Genomic DNA, 5441 nt, shown 5'->3' with positions numbered 1-5441 from the left:
GGGTGTCAGCTGCAGTGTTCCACAGACAAGAGCAGCTGTCAAGGCACTCAGCGCTCTCCTGTGCAGGAGAGACAGAGACGAAGTTGAGGAGAGTCCCTGCCAGGGCTCAGCCTTACCCAAATGAGCAATGGATTCTTCCAGTGCTTTCACAGCTGCCCCACGAACCCTGGGATCCGGTGAGTTCAGGTTCTTTGTTATTTCCACCACCAAACCAATGATCACCGGGTTCAAGGCATCTTTCAGGGCTCCTGTGATTTCAGCCAGCACATCCAGCGCCCTCTGCTTCACTTTCTTGTGGCTGTCAGATATTCTCAGGACAAAATAATCAAAAATCTGTGAAGAGAACAAGCAACGTGAAAGCTGGATTCAAATGTCCTTGTTTGAAGAGTGGATGTAGCAGTCAGCAATGTCAAAGATGAAAGTGATTCTTTCTGTCAGGTCAGCACTTGCTTGCACAATTTCACTGTTTTCCTTGGGGCAACTCACTGGAATGGTGGCACAACATCATGCTGGTTGAAAGATTTTCTTCTGTTTTTAAGAGGTTTGGCTGAGGACAGAATAGTTCCTATGGTATTTCTCTCCATCTATAAATCATTAAATTAATTCCATTTATTAATGCTAAAGAGTACCTTTGCTTTGAATGGAAGCAGATGTTTACAATGCCCAGTTTTCTATACAGTTGCCTCAAGTACTGAGGGCAATTATGATTTTGCTAAAACTGTGGCTGGAGGAGATCTAAGTTTTCTTTTGTTTTTTTCTGAGCCAGTGTCTGGAGAAGTGCAGGGCTCTGATCAACTCTTCCAGGATCTGGACCATTTCTCTAAGTAACAGGTGGACTTCTGAAATGTAATGTATTGTACAGCTCTCATTAGAGCCGGTTCAGTCCCTTGACAGCCTCATTATCAGGCACCTTTTCCTGGAAAAAGGGAAAAAGCAGCTACTGGGAGGAGAAGGCAGAGATGAGTCCTTAGCTGTTTTCCTCCTTTTCCAAAGAGAAAAACAGACCCCCAAGAAGGGTGGGCACTGTCTTTACCAAGAGGAAAAGGAACAAGGATGGAAATGAGTAGCCAGAGCTGTGCCTGTGTTAGACAAGATGGAGTATATAGAAGTATTCTTTAAAAAAACAACTGCTTTTAAATCAACCCAGCCTGATACTTCTCGTCCCTATACAAACCCATTTTTGGTCTAGAGAACAATTGCCATGCTTTCAGGGGCTGGATTCCCTTCACTTCACCCAACTGGGAGTAGGAGAGAGAAGCAGTTACACCAGTAGAAAATTCTGCCATCATCTGATGAACAGCATCAATAGGCACCTTCCAGACAAATACAGCTGGACTGAAATAACTTGTCCTGAAGCCTGGACCTGAATTACATTTGTCCATGTAAGAGGGACCAGCGTGTCCCAAACAGCCTGGACGGAGTGCCAAGACACACTGAATTAACTTTGCTGCTACAGGCTTAGGAAAGGAGCTAAAGGAAAAGAGCAGTGAAGATACCCTACATACTTGGGCAATGTTAGCGAAGATGAGCTGGGGGCTGGTTTTGCACAGGTCTAGGAGGAGTTCCACTCCTTCCATCCTTGTCTGAAACCCCTTGGCTTCCAGGAGATGGTAAAGCTTCTGGAGCAGCTCCGTTTCTTCCACAGCTGGAGGTGACGTGACCTGGGCTTTTGCACTGGGTAGGAGGTGTCCATCAGAGGGAGATTTCACCCTGGAAAATAAAACCAAATGAGGACCTGTTGGTTATAATTATCGTAGCATGGCATCCCCATAGTGGAAATAATTAGCATTGACTCCATGATTTCAGAAGGCTGCTCAATCACTGTATTATACTATACTATACTATACTATACTATACAAAAATTCATTGCCCGTACAGACAGTCTGATACACACAGACCAGATTGATCAATTGAATCCAAAACACCATCACCAGAGGTCAATTAAGAAATCACCCTTTGGTAAACAAATCTCCAGAACACATTCCACGTGTTCACAGCAACAGGTGCAGCAAGTGAAGATAAGAATCATTTCTCACTCTTTTCTCTGATCTTCTCACAGCCTTCCCCAGGAAAATGCCTGGGAAAGTTGTGCCTGCTGCTCTCTATGGAGAGAGCTGCAGCCACAGACAATGCCTTCAGTTAATTGTGAGCAAAACATCTTGAGCAGCTTTCCTAATTATGTGATTTCAAGCTGGAAAGTCATGAGGGTCTGAAGAGCAATGTGGACCTCATGACAATCATTACAGGAGACAATCTGCCAGTGGCATTCTCACCACTGCTCACTCAGGAAAGCCAAGGATGAGATGCATCTGATCTATCTTCAGATGGCTGCCAGGGCACACAGGTCACATTGCTTTATGGAGAAAGAGAGACACTACTTCCAAGTTTAAATGCCTCCTCATAAGGGACATGTGTGTCTTAGAATAAGGAAACTTATCACTCTGGAGAAGTGTCTCTACAACCAGGCATGACAATCTGGAAAAGTAGCTCAGATGCATCTGAACAGATAAACAGGGCCATATTTGAAAGATTCAGAAAATCAGTAACAGAGATAAAAACAAAAGCCAGACATCCCAGAACTACGCTCACATTTCATTTGCTTCCCTGGAGACCAGATGCACAGCTTAACAACCCCACTGGGAACAATTCTCCTGATCAACCTGTCTCTTCCATGAGCACAGGAAGATGGTAGCTATGCTACTGAGGCATGTGGTCACTTTCCTGCCACTGCTGAGCAGGACAGAGCTAAATAAATCCCCTCTGCTATCAGAGGAGAACAGGTACAAGTAGCTCTGCAACTGCCATGAAGAGACAGCAAGGAGCAAATTCCTGTCTTAAATGCTGATTGCAGCACAGGGGGAAATAAACCAAACATGCTGTCCATCAAGCAAATTACATGAAGGACAGGAATATCAAGGCAAAAAGTCCACATTCAGACACCCGTTGACCGAAGTTGTTCAGGAATTGCCTTGCTACTTACTACTCAAACTTGGTACTGTTTGAGGGAAAGAAAACCATGATTCAGCCAGGCCAAACCTCACAGATGAGAACTGCATCTTTGTGGAATGGCATCTTGCTTCCAGACTGAGATTTCTCATCAAAACACCCATCTGAAAATGACTCCACTCAGATGAAAAAAAAGCCCTGTTTTATAGGAGCCTGAGTAAATATATGTATGGCAGTAAAAGATCTCTGTATTGTATAAGTGACCCTGCCCTGATTCTAGTTATTGTAAATGGGCTGCAGCTGTGATGTCCTTAATTGGGCAGCAGCTGTAGCCCGTGGAGGCAGCTGGGATAAAAGGGGGTGAGGCATTCAGGGAGGGCTGCAGAGGAGCCCTGGCTGGGAAGCAACAACAGCACTGCTGTGAAGAGCTGCTGTGAGAAAACCACCCAGAAGGTATGAGACTGGAAATACGATGTACAGCAATATAGTTACAACACTGTTTGAATTTACTTGTCCCAAGTCAGGCAGCAGAAACTTGGCCCTCTCCCAGCCTCCACCACACTGCCCTTGCCACTGCACTGGATCATCTGAGCTGCAGCCAATGGGTGTCTTTTTGTCTCTCCATTTTTGTGGAAACCCCTCCAGAGAAGTTGTGGTCAGCACAATGCAGAAGTAGACATTTTTTATCCTAGAGCATTTGTAGGGAAAGGAAACAATCTGTGGCATTGGTCATCTGTGCCAGAAAGTTTTTCCTGAGGAAGAGACATGTAAAGCTTGTCATGTGCTTTGTCACATCTAACAAAAGTGCTCAGTACCGTTTGCTAGCAGACAATGTGGCCTGGGGCTCCTTTGAGCCATCGTTCCTCTCCTTCACCGGCTCCTTGACAGATGGGCCTTCAGCCTTCTGGTTTTCCATCCCCTACAAAGACACAGAGAAACCTCATCAATCTTTAGAATATAAAACAGGAAATTCACTGTTGAAAACACAAGTTAGAACCAGGATCACTGCTACCAAGGCTTAGGGAAACACTTCCTAACTTACAGATGGAAACAGAGCAGAGATTCAGTGATGCCAACTCTTTGTTTTCAATAGCCCAAGGCAGGTTATGGGTGCTACCAGTCTGAGCAGCAATCTAAAATCCCAAATTCCGCAGTCTTGAGCAGAAATGGGAATATTGCAAATTTGCAGGCAACGAGTGTTCGTGAAGGAAGCAGCAGAAAAACTGGATTCTTTGGGGGTTGGCCCATTGTGTTGGAAGTCGATTTGGTTCAACACTCACTCTCCCTGTGCCTGTACAAAGGCAGGCTCCCTTCTAAAATGTTGATAAAAAAATAAAATCCTCCCCCAAACAAACAAAGGATTTTCCACTGGATGCTGCTGAATTCACCAAGCTTCTTCCAGCTCCACAGGGCTGGACAGCAGGGCAGTATTCCCAAAAGACAGACAGTAATTGTAGTAACTAGGATTGACCTGGACATCTTTTGTAAATTTGGAAATTTTCTTGGCACTACTACTTCCAGTGTCCTTTGCAAAGACTCTGTTATCTTCAGAAGCACACTTCTCACTTAATTGCTTTACAGGGGCAGAGTAGGGAGAGCATAGTGGGGGCTTACGCTTAAATGTAAACCCATTTTCTCCTCTTTCCGTTTCCTCTTTGTGACCGATTTTGAAAATACTCAAAACCCCACTTTTTCCCTAATAATATCAGTTCCTTTGTGGTCTGCAGATGAACCGGCTGAGGATTAACAGCTCATTCCCAGGAGCAAAATGATTCAGCAGAAGAGGAATGAGCTAAAGACAGATTGGGTATGTTTGATTTCATATTGGCAGTGGCAATACTTGCACAAAGGGGACATTTCTCCTGCCAATCACTTACTTTCTTCTTAATTCTTGTCAGAATATCTTCCAGGTCATGGGGGGGGAAAGAGATTGCTCCAAAAACATTTTAAATTGTTGATGATTGAGCAACATCTTCACCATCTCCTGTCCATAATAAGAGAGGGAGGGAGGGAGGGAGGGAGGGAGGGAGGGAGGGAGGGAGGGAGGAAGGAAGGGAGGAGGAGGGAGGGAGGGAGGAGGGAGGGAGGGAGGGAGGGAGGGAGGGAGGAAGGAAGGGAGGGAGGGAGGAAGGAAGGGAGGAAGGAAGGAGGAAGGAAGGAAGGAAGGAAGGAAGGAAGGAAGGAAGGAAGGAAGGAAGGAAGGAGGAAGGAGGAAGGAAGGAAGGAAAACAATAGTGAACAAACAAAGGGAGAGTGTTAACAGAAGAGGCTGATACCTTCAACTCATCAGGTGCAATCCCTGCACGAGAAGGCATTACCTACTTGCAAAGAGGGAGATTTACACAAGAGGCAAGAGGAGAATGTGGGGCAACAGAAAAATACCATTTCACTCTGAAACTGGGGGTGTGCTTCTGTGGCATCAAAGGATCCCAGGGAACAAGCAAAACACATCTGCTTTGTATTCAGAGCCTGTTAGCAGTGTCTTGCTGCCATTG

General features: G+C 45.3%; 1 long non-coding RNA gene across 1 annotated transcript; it reads right to left on the bottom strand.

Annotated features, from left to right (window-relative positions):
- Positions 1–245: 245 nt before the first annotated feature.
- Positions 246–3136, bottom strand: LOC135441540 (uncharacterized). The gene is made up of 3 exons (XR_010438501.1): positions 2981–3136; positions 1506–1710; positions 246–333 (listed from the first exon to the last, which is right to left on the bottom strand). It is a non-coding gene; the product is annotated as an uncharacterized LOC135441540 (long non-coding RNA).
- Positions 3137–5441: the final 2305 nt, after the last annotated feature.

Source organism: Zonotrichia leucophrys, unplaced genomic scaffold, assembly GCF_028769735.1.
Source record: "Zonotrichia leucophrys gambelii isolate GWCS_2022_RI unplaced genomic scaffold, RI_Zleu_2.0 Scaffold_335_56504, whole genome shotgun sequence".
NCBI classification, from domain to species: Eukaryota; Metazoa; Chordata; class Aves; order Passeriformes; family Passerellidae; genus Zonotrichia; species Zonotrichia leucophrys.
The sequence above is the reverse complement of the archived record's forward strand: the minus strand, read 5'-3'. Positions and strand labels throughout refer to the sequence as shown.